The sequence below is a fragment of the Loxodonta africana genome, chromosome 20 (assembly GCF_030014295.1).
Source record: "Loxodonta africana isolate mLoxAfr1 chromosome 20, mLoxAfr1.hap2, whole genome shotgun sequence".
Lineage (NCBI taxonomy): Eukaryota > Metazoa > Chordata > Mammalia > Proboscidea > Elephantidae > Loxodonta > Loxodonta africana.
In genome coordinates this window covers 11,673,357-11,698,844 of record NC_087361.1, presented here as the reverse complement: position 1 = coordinate 11,698,844, position 25,488 = coordinate 11,673,357, and the positions used below count along the sequence as shown (strand labels likewise).

The window sequence follows — 25,488 nt, the reverse complement described above, 5'->3', positions numbered from 1 at the left end:
TGAAATTTTCTATTCAGTTCTTTTACTTCATCGATTTTTCCTTTTGCTTTAGCTGCTCGATGTTTGAGAGCAAGTTTCAGAGTCTCCTCTAACATCCATCTTGGTCTTTTCTTTCTTTCCTGTCTTTTCAATGATCTCTTGCTTTCTTCATGTATGATGTCATTCCACAACTCGTCTGGTCTGTGGTCACTAGTGTTCAATGCATCAAATCTATTCTTGAGATGGTCTCTAAATTCAGGTGGGATATACTGAAGGTCATATTTTGGCTCTCATGGACTTGCTCTGATTTTCTTCAGTTTCAGCTTGAACTTGCATATGAGCAATTGATGGTCTGTTCCACAGTCGGCCCCTGGCCTTGTTCTGACTGATGATATTGAGCTTTTCCATTGTCTCTTTCCACGGATGTAGTCAATTTGATTTCTGTGTGTTCCATCTGGCGAGGTCCGTGTGTATAGTCACCATTTATGTTGGTGAAAGAAGGTATTTGCAATGAAGAAGTCGTTGGTCTTGCAAAATTCTATCATTCGATTTCCGGCATTGTTTCTATCACCAAGGCCATATTTTCCAACTACTGATCCTTCTTCTTTGTTTCCAACTTTCGCATTCCAATCACCAGTAATTACCAATGCATCTTGATTGCATGTTCAATCAATTTCAGACTGCAACAGCTGATAAAAATCTTCTGTTTCTTCATCTTTGGCCCTAGTGGTTGGTGTGTAAATTTGAATAATAGTCGTATTAACGGGTTTTCCTTGTAGGCATATGGATATTATCCTATCATTGACAGCATTGTACTTCAGGATAGATCTTGAAACATTCTTTTGGACGATGAATGCAACACCATTCCTCTTCAAGTTGTCATTCCAAGCGTAGTAGACTATATGATTGTCAGATTCAAAATGGCCAATACCAGTCCATTTCCGCTCACTAATGCTTTGAATATCTATGTTTATGCCTTCCATTTCATTGTTGATGATTTCCAATTTTCCTAGATTCATACTTCATACATTCCAGGTTTCAATTATTAATGGATGTTTGCAGCTGTTTCTTCTCATTTTGAGTCGTGCCACATTAGCAAATGAAGGTCCCAAAAGCTTTACTCCATCCACATCATTAAGGTTGACTCTGCTTGATGTGACAGCTCTTCCCCAGTCATCTTTTGAGTGCCTTTCAATCTGGGGGTGCTCATCCTCCAGCACTATATCAGACAATGTTCCGCTGCTATTCATAAGGTTTTCACTGGCTAATGCTTTTCAGAAGTAGACTGCTGGGTCCTTCTTCCTAGTCTGTCTTAGTCTGGAAGCTCAGCTGAAACCTGTCCTCCATGGGAGACCCTGCTGGTATCTGAATACTGGTGGCATAGCTTCCAGCACCACAGCAACATGCAAGCCCCCACAGTACGACAAACTGACAGACATGTGGGGGTAATCCTAGTTAGTGTGTGTATATTCATATTTTATGTGATTGCGATGTGCTATCCTAGATGTGTGGGGGTCATCACGTAATATGCAGTATTACCTGTCTGAAATCTGAAACATTCTGAGTTCAGGAACCTGTCTGCCCCAAGGGTTTGGTAGTGAGAGTATGGCCCTGCATTGTCCTTATGGAGAAACCACCGTTTAGCTCTGTTTTCAAATCCTATGATCTATTTGAATGTGTTTAATGAAACTAACTTAGCATGGATTGAGATTTTGATAATGACAAGATTCTTTATGAATGTTTTAGGAACAAATTTTCACAAATCATAAACTCAGTTGTACAAAACTATGCTTCCTTTATTTCCTACCACTGAACTTAGTTTTTACCTCAAACCCCCATCACCACCCGATAGCAGAAAACTTCGGGTAAATTTAGTTAAATTAGTGATTACTCAGTCACTTAAGTTAGTGGCTCAGTCAATTCAAGAAAACAAGCCTACAAATATTGTCCTTTGCCCTTTCTCTTCCTGAAACAGGAAACTTTCAGAAGCTTCCCTCTCTGCCTACACTGTTTAACTCTTTCCTGCTGCCAGACCATGCTGATGTGGGGTAAGTGGATCGAATTCTGCACCCAGGCTAATCGCCTCTGTTATCTTTGCCTTGGAAGTTAGACCCAGCTTTCAGAGTTCCCCAGACCCAATGGAACTTTCAGCATTCTTCCCTCCCCACTCCCAAAGGGTAGGAATGGGCCCAAGGGGTTGGAATGCCCATGTTTTTCTGATTGCAGAAAGATTTACTAACCAACCAACTAATAACTAACTTTTATTCTCTCCTCCAAGTGATGGGGCAGGTATTCTTCTAAACTTATTGTTTAAGATGGTGACTTAGTTTCTGATATTTAAACAGCAACATCTCTCAAAGCTATTTTATCTGACATAGATTTACAAAAGTCTACATTGAGGGTCAAAATATGTGTAACAAAAAACATATATGACTGTCATTCTTTATGTTCTGGCTGTGGTTGTTCTATTCCTGGCCCTGAGGAATTAATATTATCTTACTCAATGGGTAAAAGCTGGAAAACAATGGGCGGGATGAGGGATGGGGTGGAATACCTGGTTAAAATCAGAGAAGTCTATTCTACTACAGTTGTGTAGGTCCATTTGGTATCATTCAAAACCCAAGCTGCCAAAGCTGCCTCCTGTGCAAAGACAGGAGTTTTACTTATCCTTGCTTAAGGGGTTTTCAAACTGGCTTCAAGAAAAAGCGAGGAGGAAGCTGGTTGAGTGGGGAGTCCTTTCCTTCTTATGGATCTCCACCATCCCAGCCTCAAAGACATCACACCTGTGTTCAGTCAAAACAGTTAGCTTTTCATGTCTTTTATACATTGTAGGTCTATATATGAGAATTTAAATAGAGTGCTGCTAATAAAAATATTTTAAAAATCCTTGTATCTTAAATACTCATCTGTTAACTGAAAAATGAAAGGTCGGTGGTTCGAACCCACTGCTCTGCAGGAGAAAGATGTGGCAGTCTGCCTCCGCAAAGATTACAGCTAGGAAACCCTATGAGGCAGTTCTACCCTGTCCTATAAGGTTGCTATGAGCCGGAATTGACTCAATGGCAATGGGTTTGGTTTTTTGTTGTAGCTAACTAGGCTTGCAAAAAAGAAAGATTTTTCAAATACCTAGGTCCATTTGGGAATCAAATTCACCTGTTACCAATCACTCCTTAATGGGAATCAGCTGCTGTTTTAGCTGTATGTGACGAATTCATCCAGAATCCCCGAACATAGTGATGGTATCTGCCAAGATCTCATTTATGGTGTCTGTATGTTTCAGGCCCCGGGAATTTTCATATTAAAAGGCCTTGCAGGATGTGGCCGTGGCTTCACTGGCCTCCCTCTGTTGGCCATTTTTAGCTTTCAGAATCTGTTGACTGGAACCTTGCTGCTTATATGCACCTGTGCTTATATCTGACCCTTGACACCCAGCATTCTGGACAGAAATAAAAGTGGACTGTTGGGTATATTTTGGAAGTGCACCAGAACTGGTGAACGGCAGAGTCCTGATGTTGCATCATGCTGCAGAGTGATGGCCTTCAGCATCCTGGTCATATAGGAGCTTAGAAAATGCCATCAGATTTCAATATGAAAAAGGACTTATCTGAAGAAAATAGTGGAAAGAATGGTTAATCCTTTTATCTTTGAACATCGAGTGAGATACATTTCCAGCTGCTGTTCTCCATTTTTATGTCATTAGACCAATGTTCTATATAAATAATTCAGATATAACCATTTCATACTCAAACAGTTCAATATGTCTGTAACAATCAAACAGCAATATGACATTGTTGTATCAGATACCAACGTTTACTGTGGTATCTCTGGGGTATACGGTAGAAAACAAAACTGGTACGTTACTCGAGTTCCTTTCACTGTGATTTGGAAATAATAAATCTTCATAGAATGAGGCCTTTTTTGGACTAGCTTTTTTATTTGGAAAAAAAAAAGGTTCAATGTGTGTTGGTAAGGATTGCGTTCAATAATGTTTGCTTTTCTTCTGGCCACACCATTTTGAAAGCATGCTAAACAGAGTTCCTCTCAACTCTAGTTTGTTATAAGTCTTTTTTTTTAGCTAGTTAAAATAAGACGACACAGTTCTTAAATGAGATGTGACTTAAGGGTATTTGTGGGAAAACGTTTGTACGTAACCTAAGAAGTTTAGGCTAGCCAACTAGTGTAGTAGCCTCTGAAGCCTCTGGTCGAGTATAGATAAACGTCTTCAGTATAAACCTAACCAGCTAGCTATCTGTCTCTGAAAAAGACTCCATTCTTAGAATGAAAAGAATAGGGCAATTAGAGGATAATGATCCTATATCTATTTTTCATTCTTTTTAGTGTCAGGTCTTCGAAAATCAAACAATTATTTTAATTTCCCCCAAATATTTTGTTTTTTAAACACGACACTTTAAATCTAAGAAAAAAAAAAGAAAGGCCTTGCAGACAGCTTCTTTTCAGTCCTTGCTGTCTGCATAGCATTATAAAATTTTGGTTGTTTGTTTCTGTTGCCTCGGTAGAAAATCTTTGTTCACATTTTTACTGCTGTCTCTTGGGAGACGGAGAATATAAAACAAGCCCTTCCCATGCTCACTTGGACATTTCATTCCTGCTGACCGAGGAAAGGCAGGGACAACTTGGATGCTTTGGCTAATTACAGAATTATTCCCAGTGCCTTGGCTCACCCCCTCCTCCCTCGTCATCTAGAAACTTGTACTGGCCTCCAAGCTCCCCTCCCCTCCCTCATTGCTCCCCGATCTGTCCATTTCTAACATGTCACCTGAGCGTTTGCTTTCTAAAAAAGTACATCTGATGATGTCACTCTTAAAACCCTTTAATGATTTTTGAAAACCCTTTAATGTCTTTGCATTTTTGACAGTATATAATTCAATTTCTTTACCTTGGATCACAAGATCTTTCATGACTTCCAGCATAATACTGGTAATTAACTATTATTGTGTGTCTCTTAGGTATCTCTTACTAGCGTCGATACAAAGAAAAAAAAAACAAAAACCCAAAAAACCCATTGCCATTGGGTCAATTCTGACTCATAGCGACCCTATAGAACAGAGTAAAACTGCTCCATAGGGTATCCAAGGAGTGGCTGGTGGATTTGAACTGTCAACCTTCTGCATAACAACTGAGCTCTTAACCATTGTACTTCCAGGGCTCCAGCATTAATATAATAGGACCCTCCAGTTAACCTCATTTAACCTTCATAACAACCCTGTGAGGTTAGTAGTTCTAGCTCCATTTTTTAAAATGAGAAAGCTGAGTTTAGAAAGATTAAGTAATTTCCCCGAAGATAATGAATAGCATATTTCATCTACCCCTGGTCCGTCCTATGCACCCTCGTGTCCCTGAAGCACCAAAGGCTTCACTGATGAAATTCACAGCATGATCTTTCATGCCTCTCTGACCCTCCTCATGCAGGGTCCTCTGCCTGGAAGGAGAAGAAACCTTAGTTACTGGTCAATCCGTAATCAAGGATCAAGATCCAGATCACATGTTCCTTCTTCTATTTAATCATGTTTTTCCCCCTTAGAGGCATAGTTAAATGTACCCTCTTTTGTGAACTAGTAACCCTTTGTGAAAGAGTCCTGCTGACACAACGGTTAAGCGCTCGGCTGCTAACTGAAAAGTTGTTGGTCGAACCCACCCTGCAGCTCCACGGCAGAAAGACTTGGTGATCTGCTTCCATAAAGATTTACAGCCTAGAAAACTCTATGGGATGGTTCTGCTCGGTCACATGGGTTTGATATGAGTTGGAATTTACTCAACGGCACAAAACAACAACAACAACCCTTTGTGGACCTGTCACATGACTAGATGGTGGATCCAGGGCATGAGGAGCGTCCTCCGACCTCACTCTTCACCCAGGGACTGTCGATTCCATTAGAAGGCAATTATTTCAGGAAGCCGAGGTTGAGGAGTGTGTAGAGTAACTCCAGGCTATGGTGCATTCCCACTGTGGATAGTCTAATATCTGCTGATTTTCCCTTCTTTAAAACTTTTTTTTTTTTTTTTGCTGTATTGAGACTGACTATGCTAGCATAAAAAGGAGTAGGCGTCCATGCACTCAACAGAGAGATTTCTCTTACTTTCTAGGTGTGGTTTTGAATCGAGATTAAAAAAAAAAAAAAAACCCCCAAAAGATCAGTTAGGTTCTTTGTACTATGGGCCTCTCTGACCCAAGATTGGCAGTTACCATCCTCTGCTATTTTAATAAAAACATCAACATGTACAGAAAATACACAATGGATTAGAACAAAATTAAGCTAATTTCTTTATTCAGGACAGCAATGCCTATGTGAAACCAGGCAGTTCAGCCACAACCATAGCCCATAAACTGCGCTCCTCCAAGAGGAACTAAATAGCTTCTAGAGCATTCGCCTTAGAAGTAGGACTTTATAAAGTAATGACAATTGTCACTCTCCCCAAGTAAACTAAGAGTTTCTGGAGGAAACTTGTTTCCTGTAAAGTTTTTCCCTCCATAGTGCCTGGCCAGTGCAGGGCAGTAGCACATTCAGTAACTATATGCGTGGTGCCTGCCGTTGCCGGCCCCTCATCTTGGGAGTCACCGGGGATATGGCAGTGAACAAAACAGACAAAAAAATCTCTGTCCTCATGGATCTTAAATTATAGTGGGGAGACTTACTATAAGAACACAAGTAATTGATGAGGAATGCTATAGGAGACAATAATAAAGCAGGAAAGGAGAAGAGTGAGTGCTGTTGGCAACTTTAAACTGGGCTTGGGGAAGGCTGGCTGAGAAGTATGGCCAAAGACTTAAAGGAAGCGAGGGAGTGAGCCATACCAATGACTTTCTAGGGGAAGAGGGCTCTGGATAGACAGACCAGCAAGTGCAAAAAGCCAGAGATGGGAATGCAGTTGATGTGATGAAGAACAGCAGGAAGGCCAGTGTGTTGGCAGCAGAATCGGCAGGGGTGGGAGGGTAAGAGGTGGGGTGAGAGGGTAGGAGAAGGAGGATTCAGAGAGGTAACGGCACCAGATTAATTAGGGCCCTGTAGCCATTAAAAGACCTTCAGTTTGGGGAGCCTTAGGGGAGGAGTGAGAGTGGGTTCTAAGCAGAAGAGAGACAGACTTTGATCTACATTTTACAAGGATCACTCTGGCTACTGTGTTGAGAATAGACTGTAGGGGTGAGAGTGGAAGTAAACTCGCAAAAGATATTTGTTGGTTGACGGGAGTGGAATTCATGGTGTTTGGACTTGGTTGTTATACGAAGGGTGAGCAGTGGTGACAGCCTTCACAAACTGTTGTTGTTGTTAGGTGTTGTCAGGTCTGACTCCTGGCGACCCCTTTGTACAACAGAACAAAACACTTCCTGGTCCTGCACCATCCTCATGGTTGATGTTATGCTTGAGCCCACTGTTGTAGCCACTGTGTCAGTCGATCTCATTGAGGGTTTTCCTCTTTTTCACTGACCGTCTACTTTACCAAGCAAGATGTCCTTCTCCAGGGACTGCTCTCCTGGTAACATGTCCAAAATACATGAGACAAAGTCTCCCCATCCTCGCTTCTAAGGAGCGTTTTGGCTATGCTTCTTCCAAGAGAGATTTGTTTGTTTTTCTGGCAGTCCAGAATGGTGTATTTTTATTCTTTGCCAACACACCACAATTCAAAGGCATCAATTCTTTTTTGGTCTTCCTTATTCATTGTTCAGCTTTCGCATGCACATAAGACGATCAAAAATACCATGGCTTGGGTCAGGTACACGTTAGTCCTTAAAGTGACATCTTTGCTTTTTAACACTTTAAAGAGGACTTTTGCAGCAGATTTGTCCAATGCAATGAGTCTTTTGATTTCTTGACTGCTGCTTCCATGGGCATTGATTGTGGATTCAGGAAAAATGAAGTTCTTTACAACTTTAATCTTTTCTCCTGTTATCATGATGTTGCTAATTGATCTAGTTGTCAGGATTTTTGTTTTCTTTATGTTGAGGTGTACTGAATACTGAAGGCTGTGGTCTTTGATCTTCCTGAATAAGTGCTTCAAGCCCTCTTCACTTTCAGCAAGCAAGGTTGTATCATCTGCATAACGCAGGTTGTTAACGAGTCTTCCTCCAATTCTGATGCTGCATTCTTCTTGTAGTCCAGCTTCTCAGATTATTTGCTCAATATACAGATTGGATAAATATGGTGAAAGATCCGGGTCCCTGGGCAAGTTGCTTTTGGATAACCCTGGCAAGGATGCCATGCTCCGGATAAACAATTTCAAGTCTGGTGTGTATGAGCCTGCACCAGCAGATGCTGGCTGTCTGCACGGGGGTAAGGCCCTGTGAGCCGAGCAATGTCATGAGTTTGAAAAAAGGGACAGTCCCCCACAGAGAAGCTCTTTCTCTTGAGTGAATGGATCAGACTCACCTTTGAGAACTTCCTGCAGGGCCTAGGCCTGAGGGCATTGGTGCAAAGTTTCAGTTGGTTTTCAGGCAGTGACCACGGGTGGTGGATCACAGCTGGGTGGTTCCCACCAGAGAAGTTCTACTTGATTAGTTCATTATTACTGATGAAACTCACTATGTTGAAAGGAACTCACATGATGAGACCACAGCTGTTTCACCGAAAGTGCTACTAACTCAAGTGTAAAGCTGTTCATGACCTTTAACCTTGGGCCTATGCTTCAAGGAAATAGACCCACGGGAAACAACCAAAAAAGTGATATGTGCAAATATGTTTTGCATTTAAAAGGGCATATGACTGAGAACAACCTGGTGTCCAAGAAGAAGGTAATAGCTAAACAAACATGCTCTTAAGAAGATGGATTGCTACAAAGCCAGAATAAAGTAAAATAAAAATAATAATTTTATAATTATATTTTATAATAATAATAAAAGTTCTGAAAATTCTTTTGGTGCACAGAAAGCTAGATAAGAGATTATTCAGGTTAATAATATTTAACACAAAATAGGATGTTTGTACAATTTGACCTATTAGGTTGTGTGTACTCACAGACTAATGGTCTAGAGAAATGGAAATAGAGTTTAAGCTTATTGGGTTCTTTTCTGTAACCCCATTACCTGTTGCCGTCGAGTTGATTCCAAGTCATAACGAGTGAACTGCCTATAGGACAGAGTAGAACTGCCTGAAAAGGTTTCCAATGAGTGGCTGGTGGATTCTAACTGCTGACCTTTTGGTTACAGCCAAGCTCTTAACCAGTGATTAGAAACGGAAATATAAACAATAAAGTCCCCAAGGAAGATGGGGGTGGGTGGGCTTTGAAGGTGCAGAATAAGGCTGGTGACTTTTTGTCCACATATGCCATTTAGACCTTCATTCAGAGATGTTACTAAGGTATGGCAGGTAGGGCGTGTGCCCTGGGCACCGCTTGTGGAGGGGCGCTACGGGCAGTCTCTATTGGCCATTGCAGTTTCCATCAGCAGCTGTGAGAGATCATTCAGCAATTTTAAACTTATCGCCATGGACACAATTTCCTGCATATAGGCCCCTGCCTTTATTACTATTCAGTACCTATGGCTCATCTTCCTCCCTAATATGGCCCACTTACTATGTGCTGAGAAGACTGAGGAAGAAGGAGATGAGAGCTCTCATCTCTTATCTCATCTCTTATTAGTTTTGGGAGCCCACCTGAGAAGGGGGAGGGGAGGAATTCCCTCATTGTCTGCGTGCTTTGTCACTGGTGGACCACATATGGCCCAAAGGCCATATGCAAGTTGGCTAACCCTAAGACACCACCCTTCCACTTGCTTTCAGGATGAACGATTAGAAAGCTGCCTTTGTGTGGCTACTTTGTAAGCAAGCCCAGATATTTCCATTGTGGTGGTTAAAAGTAGTATCAAATTTTGTCAGTATAATTTCTCTGTTTAATAAAGGCAGTTATATTGTTGTTAGCTGCTGGTGAGTGGTCCCCGGACTTACGGCAAGTCCATGCACAAGAGCATCGGACCACTGTGATTCATAGGGTTTTCATTAGCTGAGTTTTGGAAGTAGATTGCCAGGCTTTTCTTCCTAGTTTATCTTAGTCTTGAAACTCCACTGAAACTTGTTCAGCATCATAGCAACATGCAGACCTCCACCGATAGACGAGCAGTGGCTGTGCTTGAGGTACATTGGCTGGGAATCGAACACAGGTTCCTCTTTTTGTGGTTGTTGTTGTTAGGTGCCGTTGAGTCGGTTCCGACTCATAGCGACCCTATGCACAGCAGAACGAAACACTGCCCAGTCCTGCGCCGTCCTTACAATTATCGTTATGCTTGAGCTCATTGTTGTAGCCACTGTGTCAATCCCCCTCGTTGAGGGTCACCCTCTTTTCCGCTGACCCTGTACTCTGCCAAGCATGATGTCCTTCTCCAGGGACTGATCCGTCCTGACAACATGTCCAAAGTATGTAAGACGCAGTCTCACTATCCTTGCCTCTAAGGAGCATTCTGGCCGCACTTTTCCAAGACAGATTTGTTCGTTCTTTTGGCAGACCGTGGTATATTCGATATTCTTCACCAACACCACAATTCAAAGGCGTCAATTCTTCTTCAGTCTTTTTATTCATTGTCCAGCTTTCACATGCATATGATGCGATTGAAAATACCACGGCTTGGGTCAGGCGCACCTTAGTCTTCAGGGTGACATCTTTGCTCTTCAACACTTTGAAGACGCCCTTTGCAGCAGATTTGCCCAGTGCAATGTGTCTTTTGATTTCTTGACTGCTGCTTCCAAGGCTGTGGATTGTGGATCCAAGTGAAACGAAATCCTTGACAACTTCAATCTTTTCTCTGTTTATCATGATGTTGCTCATTGGTCCAGTTGTGACGATTTTTGAAGCACTTACTAATGAAGATCAAAGACCACAGCCTTCAGTATGGATTGCACCTGAACATAAAGGAAACAAAAAGGTTCCTCTTAGAAGGTAAGAATTCTACCCCTGAACCAACACTGTCCTCAAAGACGGTGAAATATTTTTTAAATGTACATTTTTTTTCTCCAATGGACTCGATGAACTCATCAAGGAAATGTTTTTGTCGTTTTTAAAATATGACCACCTTGGATGGTATGATTTATGGTTGATTTTATCTTCTCCGTTAAATGTTCCTGTATGGTTTGAATTAAAATAATGAGTATATCTTTTTCATAACAAAAATAAAGGTGTTCTATTTGAAAGGAAATGCACCTGGTCAATATTTTTATATTCCCCAAATTGGCCCTTATAAAGATTAATAGATCAGACTACATAAAATTAAAAATCTCTGTGGGGCCACCCTTCCTAGCCCAATTACAAACACTGTTTAAAGATAGGTGGTAAACCATAAGACTTTCAGTTAATACTTCTAATACACAAAAATATTATATGAGTAAGAACATGATAAAGAAAGGTCTGGAAATATAAATAGGCAATTTACTGTAGAAATGGCCATGAACATGAAAAAAGGGCTAACCTTTTTGGAGCCCTGATGGCACAGGGCTAAGCATTCGGCTGCTAACCAAAAGGTAGGCAGTTTGAATCCACCAGCCGCTCCTTGGAAACCCTATGGGGCAGTTCTACTCTGTCCAGTAGGGTCACTATGGGTCAGAATTAACTTGATGGCAATGGGTTTTTATTTGTGGTTAAATAAGTAGTGGATGTCAGGAGACCTTGAGGAAACACTCCAAGCCCAAAGGGTGCTGCTTCTCCAGCTCAGTGGATTGGTGCCCTTCAGAACTGTGGAGTCAGTGTTGCCAGATCTTGCCATTTTTCAGGATAAGGCCCAAATTTTGGTTTTTATATAGCATTTCCATATTTTAAAATGTAAGCTGCCTTGTCAAAACTTTTAACACTCCATATATATGTAACTAAATTCTAGACTTGGGTCAACCTTTTTCAACCTTTGATATATATCTATTTATATATTTTCTAAAGTTTATGAAAAGTATGTATGGAAGGGTGAAAATAACATATATGTAGTGTTTAAATAATAATAGTAATAAAAACACTTTGAGAAATAGAACATTAACAAAACCTGTGTGTCCTATTCCAGTCATAGTCGACTTCCTTCCCTTCAAATAACTTCTTTGAATTTTGTGTTAATCCCTCACTTTTCTTTAAGTTTTTAGCACCTACATCTCTAAAGACTATATTGCTTAGTTTTTATTGATTTTGAACTTTGAAAAAGGAATCATATAGCTATGTATTCTTCTGAGACTTTCTGAGATTCATCCACGTTTTAAGATTCAGCAGAGTTTACAAGTGTAGCTGTACAATATTTTCAGGAAGCCCTGGCGGCCCAGTGGTTTTGCTAACAAAAAGGATGGTGATTTGAACCTACCAGGCGCTCCTCAAGAGAAAGGTGTGGCAGTCTGTTTCCATAAAGATTTACAGCCTTGTAAACACTATGAGGCAGATCTGCTCTGTCCTATAGGCTTGCTATGAGTCAGAATCAACTCAATGGCAGTTGGGTTCGATTTTTTTTTTTTAATGTGATTTTCCACTGTATAAATATACCACAAGTTGTTTATTCATACAAAGACCTAAGTCTTCTGACATGAAAACATGAAAAGTGAAAAAACCAGATAGCAAAGCAACAGATATAGAATATTCCACTCTGGTAAAAAGTGGATGTATATGTAGCCACGTGCTGCAGATGTCTGTTCAGGCAACATCCAACCGCAGGTATGTCAGTGGGCCTGGGCGGCCTTCTGGGGATGTCCAAGGCCCAGCTGGGCAGCAAGCCTCCCCTGCTACCCTCTACCCACAGGAACAGGCATCCCTGCTGCTGGGAGGAGTGGGCACGTGATCCTGCTCCCCAGTGCCCAAGGTAGGCTGGTACCCAAAGCAGGTCTCAAAACTGTCCCCTGCTGGCCCAACCTGGCCCAGAGCCTCCCTATTGTGACCTTCATGGGGCTCTGGGCTGTGTGCAGGGCAGGACCAGTGCAGCGCTCACTTGAGGTGTCTACAGCAGGGTTGGGCTAAGCCTTACCGCAGTCCCAGGCTGGTGGACCCAGGTGTTCCCACAATTTCCCAATCACGTAATGTCTTATTTCACAGAATGTATCACGGACATTAAGTGATGCATGACTGTACATGGTTATTTTATACACATACACATAAACACCTCGCATGCCTGTTTTGGAAGACTGTGACGTTACAGCTCCTCTGTCCCTCAATAATATGATTAAACCTAACCTGAAATCCAATCTTTTGGGCTTAAAAGTGTCAGAGCATTTCTCAGAATATCTTGCTCCTTCTTGGGGGTATTTCCTTTGTTTCTCCCTGCCTTTGCATTCCTACCTCCTGATGTGCTATTTCACTCAGGCTCTATATAATGAAATTAGAAATTTTCCTCAGCTCCTACAAACATTCCTTTGTATCCCAACATTTCATGAGCTTGGTAATTTTATTATGGTGACTCAAGAGAGTCATGGGGGAAAGGTCACACTGCAGAGCACACCCCCTGCCTTGTCACTGCCTCACACTTACCCTGTCCTTCACATTCTTCTCTGGTTACTCTGAGGCAGTGGAAAATTCCTTCACCTCATCTCCCGAGAATGGGTCTGCTTGATTTAGGGCCTCTCAGGATTTTGTCTTCTATCTTGAGACCCATCAAGTATTTTATTCCCCCATGTACAATCTTTAAGAGAAATCCTGATGAATAAAAATGTTTACCCTTTTTCACACAACAATATATGTGGTGGGATTACCCCAAACCAAACTCACTGCCATTGAGTCGATTCCAACTCATGGTGATCCCATAGGGTTTCCAAGGCTGTAAGAGCCCTGCGGACGCAGACTGCCGCATCTTTCTTCCACAGAGCTGCTAGTAGCTTTGAACCACTGACCTTTTGTTTAACAGTCAATCGCTTTAACCATTGAGCCACCAGGACGTCTTGGTGGGATTATAGGTGATTTAAATAATCTTCTATGCATTTCTGAAATGGAACAATTTTGACAAGTGTGTTTTGTATTGATAATAAGAAAAAATAACAAATTTACATTTTAAAAAAGGGAATGAAGGTTCTTTGAAGGTAAACCCAGAGTTTGATGGCAGTGGCTGTCAGGCTGTTTTTGAACACCACTCACAGTGAGAAATACATACATAACCAGTAGTAAACCCAACTGAAACAATACTCATTCTGTGTGAGAGTGACTTGTTAAATTGATTTCATAAACCACTAATGGATCTTTACCTGCATTTTGAAAACACTGATCTACTGGTTTCTCCAAATATGTCATTTTGATCTTGAAAATTACAAAAAAGTTAATCAAATATCCCCTGAAATTTTCTTAAAGCAATAGTTTAGCTTAACTAGTAAACAATGTATGCCTTGAGCATTATGCTCTTTTAAGAACTTTTCTATGTGGGGTCAAACTGATAACAACAACTCAAAAGATTCAATAGGAAACTTAGGGGGCAGTGAATTCATGTTAATGGGGAAGGAACAACTCAGAAAAGGAAGGTGAGGCTGATTGCACAACTTGAAGAATGTGATCAGTGTCACCAAATCGTACATGAAGAAACGGTCAAATTAGTGTATGTTCTGCTGTGTATATCCTCAACATAACAACAATAAAATAAATTTCAAAAAAATGAATGAATCAGTTATTTATTTCTCATTATTCATACAAGAAAACAGATTGAATGCATTGCTTATTTTGTTATGGTCTTAAAGAGACCCAACCTCATGAAGAACTCAGTCTAAGTATCCCCCTGTGTTAACAAGGGATATTTTTTGAGATTGTTCTGATTTTGCCTGTGTGAAGTCATAAGCTCAAGTGTCATTTAAGTGTTTTTAATTTATAAGAGAAATTTTTGTGTTAGGAAGAACTCTTTGTGGTTACCTGGGACTTAAATTAGTATTCGATTTATTAAAGTTGTAAATTTAAAAACTTTTCTTAAACTTTTAAGTTTAACCTTCAAATCTATATTCTATTTATAAACTGAATAATTGTTCTACAAAAAAAATGTTTTCTTTGTTCTTTGATTACAGATTCAATTCCTAGAACACTTAACCCCATTAAAAGTTTAGCAAATTGAATTCCCTTAGGCATTAAAAAATACCTATAACACTTTAGTATCCTGATTTTCTCAAATACTTCAAATACCTTTCTTTCTAAGCCCTAAACAACTATTATATATCTAATAAAGCAATTTATAATCCCTGTAAATCAGGTTCTCAACTTTCAAATGCTTTTTATAAATAAATCAAAGCATTTTATTTTTGGATTCAAATATCAAATCAACTATCAGTTATAAATTTCAGATTGAGATGGCTCAGATTATATATCAGATTGTTTCAAATATTTTAAATAATAAATGCTCCCAGGTTATCCTGATGATTAAAAAACCCAGTGCACATAAAACTATGGGTAATATATCATAATTGCCTTAGTTATTTTCATACCTTCACAGGATTGGACATTTACTTACCCAACTGAGGACAAGGTCTACCATTTCAGATGTGCAAAGGTTATTGGGTTTAAGGTTTCTTACCAGATCACAGATAAGCAGACTGAGCTGAGGGAGGCGTTCTCTGCTCTATCAGCAGGGACCCGCAGCCCTAAGTCTTCCAACTGGCATTTGGTTTTGCAATCAGGTGCATATGTATGGCCTGAGTTTCCTTCAAAATTTTCATTGTAAACTCTTTCAATATTTTAACCTCTTCTTGGAAAACTGTAAGCATATACAAAAGTGGTATCAGAATAGCGTAATAATATCCAACATATTCATCAACTAGATTTGACAATTGTAAATTCATGACCACTCTTTCATTTAAATTCCCACCCATTCCCTTCTACCCTGTTTATTATTTAGAAGCATATTCCAGACATCATGCCATTTCACAATCTACTTGAGTCATAATCTACATTCATATGTCTCTAAAAAACCCGTAGAAGATAAGAAATGTAAAAAAAACTACAGTATCATCAGCTTGCCTACAAATTAATGATCTCTTAATGTCATCAAATATGGAAGCCGTGTTCAAATGTCACATTGTCATCTATGTATGTATCTATATCTATGTATGTATCTGCCCACCTACTTCTCTCTCTGTCTCTGTATCTATCTACCTGGGTGGTGAAAACGGTTAAGCACTTGACCACCAGCCACAAGATTGGCAGTTTGAACCACCCAGAGGCATCCTGGAAGACAGGGCTGCTGATCGCGTTCTGGAAGGTCACAGCCTTGAAAGCCCTATAGAGCAGTTAGTTCTACTCTGCACACATGGGGTCACCACGAGTCGGAGTCAACATGGAGCAACTAAAGGCAACAACACACACACACACACACACACGTTTAGTTTGTTTGAATCTGTATCCAACTAAGGTTTACTGGAATTGGTTCATATTATTTTGAGTCTCTTTTAACCTATAAGCTTTCTTCTCCATTTTTTTCTCTCTTGACATTCATTTGTTCCGTAGAGTTTCCCAGTTTGGACTTTGCTGAATTCATTCCCATGATGTTATTTAATATGTTCCCGTATCCTCTGTTTTCCCTATAAATTAACTTTTTGATATAGAGGTATATTCAACTGTGATATTATTATGTTTTTTGCAGAAGAGGGTGTGTGAAATTATTTCCTTAGGTAATGGAGTATCCCTTCAGGAGGCATACAATGTCTGGTTGTCTCTTTTGCCTTTTAAAAAATCACTTGACTTTGGTAAATTGAGTTGGGCACCCCCTATCCCAACTGGCCTGGAGGTGCAGTGGTTAAGAGCTCAGCTGCTAACCAAAAGGTCAGCGGTTTGAATCCACCAGCTGCTCCTTGGAAACCCTATGGGGCAGTTCTACTCTGTCCTATAGGGTCTCTGTGAGTTGGAATTGGCTCAATGGCAACAGGTTGGTTTGTTTTTTTAATCCAGATTGCAGCTGGTTTCTTGGCCAGTCGATTGGAGTTTTTTGAGTTCAGCTCTCCTCTTTCCAGTTTGTAACATTCTTTTTTGTGAGAGTAGCGTTGGTTGAAGGTGCCGTGGTGGTGCAATGGTTAAACACTAAGCTGCTAAGCAAAGGTTGGTGGTTCGAACTCACCCAGTGGCTTTACAGGAGAAAGACCTGGTGATCTGCTTCCATAAAGATTACAGCCAAGAAAACCCTGTGGGGGCAGTTCTACTGTGTCACATGGGGTCACTATGAGACAGAATCAATTCGATGTGACCCAACAACAACAGCAGCAGCATAATTTGAATTCCTCAGCCTCTCTTTTGTCATTTACTTTGTTGTGTGTCTCACGGGCCACAATTTTATAGTCGTTATATTAACGGAAAGCTGCCAAGTAAGCTGAGCTTCATTCCCTGTCAGTAGAGACGGACTAGACACGTGGTTCATCTGACCCCGAGTAGTGATTTTACAGGTCGCGTATCTGAAGCAGGTGGAGCAAACCCTCTGGAACACAGGTAAATTTTAATCTTACCTGTAGAAAAAGTGGAATCACTTCTAGGAAAACCTAGCCCTCCAAAGTATCGCTCCTTGGCTTAAAACTCCAAAAAAAGGATTTCTTCATTTCTTTGACAGGCTTGGGTCTCCTTTAAGATAATATTAATTTACTAGTACTTTATTATATCTCAATGTGCATACCTAAAAAAAAATTTTTTTCTGAGATCTGAATTTGAAAGGAGAAATTATGGATTTCTGGTCCTCATGGAGGAAGCCTAATAGGGGAAGTCTCGTATGTGCTTATGGCATATACTCAGGAGTCACATGCGTGTAGATGAAGTCAACTCTAAAAAAAAAAAAAAGTCAACTCTAGGGCAGGCCAAAATAGAAAGAAAGAGGGAGTCAATTATATATGATACTTTGAATTTACCTGGATCCTGATTGAAAATCTTGCATTATTTTTGAACCCACCCTATCTTGAATAATCATTTTCTTGGACTATCAGCTTTTTTTTTTTTTTTATCAGCAAAGTGCTCTAATCCATTAGCAGTTATAAAAAAAATCCACCTGTCACAGGCAAATTTATATCTCTATTATTGTGGAAAAACTGCTAAATGCCAAATGAAATTCTTCAACGCTCATTTTGGTTGGCAACCCATAGAGTAACAATAGCTGAGAGGCGTAATTCGGAGATCAGTAACAGACTATATACAGCCTTCATAATCGTGGTCATTGCAATTGAATTCAAAAATGTAATTATTGAAAGTAATTTTTTTCTGCTTATATGACAGAACCTATTTCTACAGAACAAATAGCTATCAACGTAAATACTTCCATGGCCGTTATTTGTGAAGGAAACTATCGTTAAAAGCAGTTCTTTTTTTTAGCATACAGATGTGTAAAACCCAGTTTATTAGAGTTTGTGATGGATTTGGTAATAAAATACATCACCAGGGTTTTTATGTCTCCGTTACGATCCTTGCAGGCAAATTTGCAGGAAGCAAGTATATTAGTTACTGTTTTACGGGCCATTTAAATTATTTCTGTTGAAGGCAACTTCAGTAACAAAAAGATTTGACCCGTGCCTCCTTACACATCTTTTAGCATGAGTCCTTTTTAAAAAAAATTGGTAGAGATGAATCTAAAATTAACACCACAGGCACACTGGCCGCACAAGCTTGATGGGAAGTCCACTGAAAAAGAAATGCAAGCTTTGAAAGCTGGAAATGGGCAAGAGAGAGTGATTGGCATAAAACGATAGCAGGTGGTTCTCAAATTTTTAAACAAAAAATACAATTTCTTATTAATAAAAGCTACCGTCCTATACCTTCTCCAATCTATAAATCCTTTCCCCTTCATTTCTCCATAATTTTCTTCTAATCTCTTTCCTCCTTTCTTCTCTCCCTCTTTTCCTTTCTCCCGTCTCTTCTTGATTATATACACGCTGCATTCAATAAAATACACTGAGTTTCTTTTGTGTGTCAGGTACTGAGGCAGACAGCCATACGCAGTACCAGCACTTCTGGAGGGTATTGTCCAGAGGTGGTAATCGTCATGCAAGCCAGCTATCAGGTAAGTGGTGAGAGTGTACAGTGATAAGAGCTGTGATGGAGTAATTACAGGGAGCTACGGAGTTCCTGAATGGAGCGAATGTTTAACACACTCAGCTGCTAACCAAAAGTTCGGAGGTTCTAGTCCACCCAGAGGCACCTCAGAAGAAAGGCCTGATGATCTACTTCTGAAAAATCAGCCACTGAAAACCTTATGGAGCCCAGTTCTACTCTGACACACACAGGATTGCCATGAGTTGGAATTGGCTCAACAGCAACTGGTTTTGATGGCTATATTCAGAAGGGACACCTAATCTGATTTTTATTATTTAAGAGGAACTTCCTGGAGGAATTGAGCTCTAGGCTTGTTGACACCTAAAAGACAAAAGCAAAGGAGCAGGGGAAAGTGTTCCCTGCAGAGGGAAGAGCAGGGCAGAGTTCTAGAGGCAAAGTTCTAACAAAAAAGCATATAATCATCTCAATAGACACAGAAAAAGCATTTGATATAATCCAAGGCCCTTTCATGATAAAAACATTCAACAAACTAGGAATAAAAGAGAACTTCCTTAATCCGATAACAAGCATCCATGAAAAACCCACAGCTAACACCATACTTAATGGTGAAAATGAATGCTTGCCCCCTAAGATCAGGAACAAGACAAGGATGTCCATTCTTACCACTTCTACTCAACATTGTACTGGAGGTTCTGGACAGGGAAATTAGTTAAGAAAAGAAAAGAAAAGACATCCATATGGGAAAGAAAGAAATAAAACTGTCTCTATTTGCAGATGACTTGATCTTATATATAGAAAATCCAAAGGGATACACAAAAAGAACTATTACAACTAATAAATGAGTTCAGTAAGATTGCAAGATAGAAGATAAATATACAGGTATCAATTATATTTTTATACACTTGTAATGAACAATCTAAAATAAAATTAAGAAAAAATTCCGTTTATAATAGCATCAAAAAGAAAAAATATGAACCACGAAACTATTGCCGAGTTAATCTTTAAATCTTAAACTAAAAATTCCCTGAAGTTGAAGTCTCCTTAAAATCAAACAGTAATTTAGCTTAACTAGTAAAAAATCAGTATACTCTTTTAAGAACTATCAATGTGGGATAAAATTGACAATAGCAACTTGAAAGATTAGTCGGAAACTTAGGGGGCAGTGAATTTATGCTAATGGTTGAGGAACACCTCAGAAAAGGGGGGTGAGAATGGTTGCAAAATTTGAAGAATGTGATCAGTGTCACTGAACTGTAGAAACTGTTGAATTGCTGTATGTTTTGCTGTGTATATTCTCAACAACAACAACAAAATAAATAAAATTTGAAAAGAATAAAATATTTAGGAATATATTTAACAAAAGCAGTACAAAACTTATATTCTGAAAATCAAAAAAAGATTATTGAAAAAATTTGTAGAAGATCTAAATAAATGGAAAAACATCCCATGCTCATGGATTAGAAGACCGTGTTAAAATGGCAAGAGAGCCCAGACTGACCTACATATTCAACACAATCCCTATCAGAAGCCCAACTGACTTCTCTGTAGAAATTGACAAACTCATTCTAAATACTCATGCTCTTACAAGTGGAAAAAAAGAACAAATTTCAAAACTCACACTTTCTGATTTCAAAATTTACTGCAAAGCAATGGTAATCAAGACAGTACGGAACTAGGACAAACATAGACATATAGATCAGTGGGATAGAACTGAGAATCCAGAAATAAACCCACATATTTATGGTAAGCTGATTTTTGGCAAGGGTGCCAAAATCATTTAGTGGAGAGAGAATGATCTTTTCAACAAACAGTGCTAGGAAAACTATATAGCTACATGCAAAAAAATGACGTTGGACCCTTACTTCTCACCATATAAAAAATTTAACTCAAAATGGATCAAAGACCTAAATGTAGGAGCTCCAACTATATGACTCAGAAGAAACATAAGGGGTAAACCTTCATGACCTTGGGCGAGATATGGCCTTAGATATGACACCAAAATCATATGCAACAACAACAGCAAGAATACTAAATTGAACTTGATCAAATTAAAAACTTTCGTGCTTCAAAGGGCACCATCAGGCAAATAAAAAGAAAATATTTGCAAATCATTTATTTGATAAGACACGTGGGTGACTTTTACAAGACATTCAAAGAAAAAAATGTAACAAAGTAAACTAGATTAATACAACACAATGAAGGAAAGGAGAAAGAACAGAAATGAAGATAAGGTATAGTGAGGGGAAAAACAATATAATTTGGTAGAAACAAGCACATATATAATAGTAATCACAATAAATGTGGACACGTTAACTGGCCTTGTGAGAACAGGGAGCTCATCTTTCCTGTTCATCCCTAAATCCTTGCCATTAAACCTTACACGTGGCAGAAAATTATTGAACGAATAAAAGACGTGTCCCTCAGATTGGATTTAAAAAAATCCAGCTATATGCTTTTAAAGAGACTCACTTAAAACAATCCCTGAGAGAAAGATTCATCCAGAAGACTAATGGACCACATCTACCATGGCCTCCACCAGACTGAGTCCGGTACAGCTAGATGGTGCCTGGCTACCACCACTGACTACTCTGACAGGGTTCACGATAGAGGGTCGTGGACAGAGCTGGACAAAACGTAGACCAAAATTCTAACTCACAAAAAAAGACCAGATTTACTGGCCTGACAGAAACTGGAGAAACTCTGAGGGTACGGCCCCTGGACACCCTTTTAGCTCAGTAATAAAGCTACCCCCGAGGTTCACCCTTCAGCCAAAGATCAGACAGGCCCATAAAACAAAATGAGACTAAAGGGGCACACCAGCCCAGGGGCAAGAACTTGAAGGGAGGAAGGGACAGGAAAGCTGGTAATAGGGAATCCAAGGTTGAGAAGGGAGAGAGTTGACATGGGGTCGTTATCCAATGTCATAAAACAATATGTGTACTAACTGTTTAATGAGAAACTAGTTTGTTCTGTAAACCTTTATCTAAAGTAAAACAATAATAAAAAAAGATCCCTGAGAGGCTGAAAATTGAGGGATGGAAAAGATATACCAAGCAATTACTAACAGGAAATATCTAATGTAGCATTATTAGAATTAGAAATAACCGAGGGCAAAAGCATTACAAGGGACAGGCTGGCATTTCATATTGTTAAAAGGAACAATCTACTAAAAAGTCATGTCAGACCTTAACTTGTATGTGCCTTAAACATAGCCTTAAATGAAAACCAAACAGAACGAAACAAAACAAAACAAAACAGAAAAGATGGAAATATAGGGGAAAATCACAAACCATAGTGGGAGACAAAAATGAGACAACGCTGGATGTACTTTGGAGAGCAGTGTGCTGGAGCGAACACAGAAGGGTGTTCCGACCACTGGAAAATTTATCCATAAATTAGGGAAGAGATAATAGTGATTTTACTACAGGTAGTGTAAGTGGGGTTGAAGTGAAAGGGTGAGGTTGAGAAATAAGTAGAAGATAGAAACAAAAGGACTATCTAGTGTTCTATAGAAACAATTCAGTGATTGACTAGATGTGAATGGAAAGGGAAAGAGACACCATTTTTTAGATTTATTGTGCTTTAGGTGAAAGTTTACAAATCAAGTTAATCTCTCATACAAAAACTCATACACATTGCTATGTACTCCTAGCTGCTCTCCCCCTAATGAGACAGGACACTTGTCCTCCCCACCCTGTATTCCCTCCTGTCCCCCTCTGCCTTCTCATCTCACCTCCAGGCAGGAGCTGCCCTCATAGTCTTATGTGCCTACTTGAGCCAGGAAGCTCACTCCTCACCAGTATCATTTTCTATCTTATATTCCAGTCCAATCCCTGCCTGAAGAGTTGGCTTTAGGAATGGTTCCAGTCTTGGGCTAACAGAAGTTCTGGGGACCATGACCTCTAGGGTCCCTCTAGTCTTAGTCAGTCTAGTCTCAGTCAGTCTTGCCTTTTTATGAAACTTTGAGGTCACATTCCACTGTTCTGCTGTTCTCCTGCTCCCTCAGGGATTCTCTGTTGTGTTTCCTGTCAGGGCAGTCATCAGTTGTAGCCGGGCACCATCTGGTTCTTCCAGGCTCAGGCTGATGTAGTCTCTGGTTTATGTGGCCCTTTCTGTCTCTTGGGCTCATATTTACTTTATGTCTTTGGTGTTCTTCATTCTCCTTTGCTCCAGGTAGTTTGAGACCATTTAATTCATCTTAGATGGCTGCTTGCTAGTGATTAAGATGCCAGATACCACTCCCTAAGGTGGGATGCAGAATGTTTTCTCAATGCATTTTGTTATGCCAGTTGGCTGAGGTAAGAGACACCATTTTTGATGCTTTGTTTCAGTCTTGGACAACTGGTGTGGAACCCTTTACTGAGACAGGATGCCCAGGAGAAGGAGATAGACTGAGGGATGGGGCAAGAGGGCGAGTTTACTTTGACTAAGTTCGAGAGGTCTGTGAAAAACCTAAGGGACCACCATCTCTTTCAAGTGTTTCACCCTCTCTTCTTCTACCATTAAACACACGTTTGGTTAACTTTCTATGCACACTTTACACCAAGAAACAAAGTTGTATTCATTTCAGGAGTGTTATTGTTATCATCACAGCATAGAGTTTAGAGGTGGATCCTGGTGTTACTCAAATATGTGTTTGTCTCCAACAGGATTTATTTCCCTAAACTCAAAGAAGGCAAATGCAGTTGAACAGATTGTGTTTCCAATGGACACAGAATCCCAGATGTGAAACACTGACAAGAAGCTTGCATAGGCACAAGGCCAAGTTCATTTCATTCTCATTCAATATAATGCACCCCTTCTAGAGAGTCACCGATGGTGGAAATAAGAAGATTCACAGCTGTCGCTGCGACCTGCCAACTGTTCATTTATGCTCTGTTGTCCTTCCTGCAGATAAAATGTTTCTGTAAAAACAACATAATGGGTTTCTAAGTTTGGTTTGTTTATATTTAGGAACGAGTTGTAATGTTAACAGAGCATAATCAGGACACAGCACTTAATGTAGGATGGTGGCTTATCAATCATGTTTTGATATTATCCATCTGGTAACCATTTTTTTCTTGGTAAGATATTTCCCCTAAATAAGCGCAATTATCATGCGTAAAGCATGGGTCCTGGATTCAGGTAGACTAGATGTAACCCTGGCCACCTGTATGATCCCAGGCAGATAATTTAAGTACCTTGAACTTCTGTTTTTTCCCCTTTCACTAAAAGGGGAATAAAAGCACCTAATTTTCGGAGACGTAAAGATAAAATGAGATATATGTACATGTCCTTATCGCAGTACCTAACATACGCTGTTGCTAGTTGCCATACAGTTGGCCAAAACTCACCGCGACCCCGTGTAGAACAGAACAACACATTGCTCAGTCTCGCACCGTCTTCACTGTCATTGGCAAGTCTGAGTCCATTGTTTGTGGCCATTGTGTATTTCCAGTGTCTGCCAACCTAGGGGCTCAGGTTTATCTCGCAGCACTATATCAGACAACGTTCTGTTGTGATCCATAAGGCTTTCACTAGCTGATTTTCAGAAGTAGATTACCAGGTCTTTCTTTCTAGTCTCTCTTGGTCTAGAAGCACTACTGAAACTTGTCCAGCTGGTATTTGAGATATCAGTGGCATAGTTTCCAGCACCATAGCAACCTGCAAGCTACCACAGTATGACAAACTGACAGACGGGCGATGTATCTAACATATAGTAGGCATTGAACAAATATTAATTTCTATCCCCTGGTAAACTGTTTTGTGATTAAATACCATATTTCCTCAGGCCACCCTAGGCTGGAGGTAAAAAGAGGACCGCGAGAACACTGTAAATGTCCCCACCATGTTATGCGGGGTCTTGCAAATTCAAAGAAAATCCTTCAAAGAAATCCTCCCAGTCCTCAGGACTGTCTCACACATGTTTATGAGCACAGCTGTCTTGGCCCCCGCATGGAGTTTGCTCTGTTCTTTTCTGCTTTAGCCGTGCATGGCCATTTGCTTCGGGGACTGACAGTCCCTGTGAAGTAGCTATAAAAGTGTCAAGAGCCTCCTGGTGACCTTGGGGAGATATTGGGACATACTCTCCTACCACTGCCAGCAGCCACTTCCTGTCGTTGCAGCTCCAGGTATTGTGCAGTACCATCACCACCCCCTTGCCAAAGTCACTAATACTGCTTGCATAGAGCACTAAGCTACTTCTGCCCTGATGTGGAGAGAATGTCTTTTTTGCCTTCATATTAAACTCTATTCTTTTCATTTATATTTTTAGCCCTTTTCTCCATGATTTCATGGGGCCTGGGCCAGGGGAAAATTTGACTAACTTGTATCGAGCTGAAAATATGCCCTCCTTTCTAACACTGAAGCTTTATTATTAGGCCAGGTTTTTTTTTTTTTTATGTGAGTGCCTGCCTTCTTTGAGGATAAGTTCTTTTCCAAGAGTTATTTTCAATCTCTTATGCAAGTCAGTCTTCCTCCTCCCGCTGCCTTTAGGGCCACTTCACAGTCTTCCAGGTACTCTAAGGTGAATACTCCCTAGGCTCCAGTTGAGAATCCTGTTACAGTTTTACCTGCAGGTAGGAAGGTTTTAGGCTTTCCACCTAACAAGGAGGAGGGAAATTGGAAGGAAGAAGAAAGAGCGTTACA

At 40.1% G+C, this 25,488-nt stretch overlaps 1 long non-coding RNA gene and 1 pseudogene across 2 annotated transcripts; both read left to right on the top strand.

Moving 5' to 3' along the window:
* Positions 1-1,142: 1,142 nt before the first annotated feature.
* On the top strand, positions 1,143-25,213 carry LOC111753072 (uncharacterized). Of its 2 annotated transcripts, XR_010318688.1 has the most exons (4): positions 1,143-2,027; positions 10,429-10,860; positions 18,782-18,868; positions 23,511-25,213. It is a non-coding gene; the product is annotated as an uncharacterized LOC111753072 (long non-coding RNA). The 2 variants fall into 2 exon arrangements; XR_002787928.2 differs by lacking the exon at positions 10,429-10,860 and having other exon boundaries at positions 1,489-2,027.
* On the top strand, positions 2,037-6,130 carry LOC111753071 (protein kish-A-like; annotated as a pseudogene).
* Positions 25,214-25,488: the final 275 nt, after the last annotated feature.